Here is a 693-nt window from a genome sequence, read left to right on the forward strand (position 1 = left end):
GCGATCCGATCTAGAATTAGGGCTGCGTGCATGCGTGAAACGTGTCGAAAAAGGAATGCGCCGTCCGGGAATCGAACCCGGGGCATCCGCGTGGGAGGCGGATATTTTACCACTAAACCAACGGCGCGAGTTGTACGCGATTCAATTTTTTTGCTATTAGTCCCATGTTGTGCGACTGTGCAATACAAAACCACAGAAACTAAATCAGTTTTTCCATAATTAAGGACTATCCATACAGAACTACAATAAGACTTGAATTTTTTAACAACTTTGAAGTCAAAACTAATCGGAATATACATGACATTTGAGCTCAATCTCACGCAGTCAATTGGCAATAATTGTGCATTTTGATTCTCAAATACTTGCACCGAAAGCAATCACATCATCAAAACAACCGCCCGCAATGACCCAATACTGAAATCCAGATTAAAATACATAACATCGAATTATCCGAAAAGTCATGATTAAGTATCAGGACACATCGGGTTGAGGATCCTTTGTCTCGTCCTTGGTCCATGACTGGGCTGAGTATCCTGGTACCAATGACTACGGACACCGTAGGACTTGTGCAATCCTCGACAGGATGGACACCCTTTGAAGTCGGTATAGATAGAAAGATTCGAAACTCTGTTTCGAATGCTTTGAACGAGTACTGCAGAACTCCGAGAAACAACGTAAGGGCCCTAAGATGGC

At 43.3% G+C, this 693-nt stretch overlaps 1 non-coding gene across 1 annotated transcript; it reads right to left on the reverse strand.

Moving 5' to 3' along the window:
- Window positions 1–56: 56 nt before the first annotated feature.
- On the reverse strand, window positions 57–127 carry H310_15336. Its single transcript has one exon. It is a non-coding gene; the product is annotated as a tRNA-Gly (tRNA).
- Between the last annotated feature and the right edge of the window lie 566 nt (window positions 128–693).

This window comes from Aphanomyces invadans, assembly GCF_000520115.1.
Source record: "Aphanomyces invadans strain NJM9701 unplaced genomic scaffold supercont1.362, whole genome shotgun sequence".
NCBI classification, from domain to species: domain Eukaryota; phylum Oomycota; class Saprolegniomycetes; order Saprolegniales; family Verrucalvaceae; genus Aphanomyces; species Aphanomyces invadans.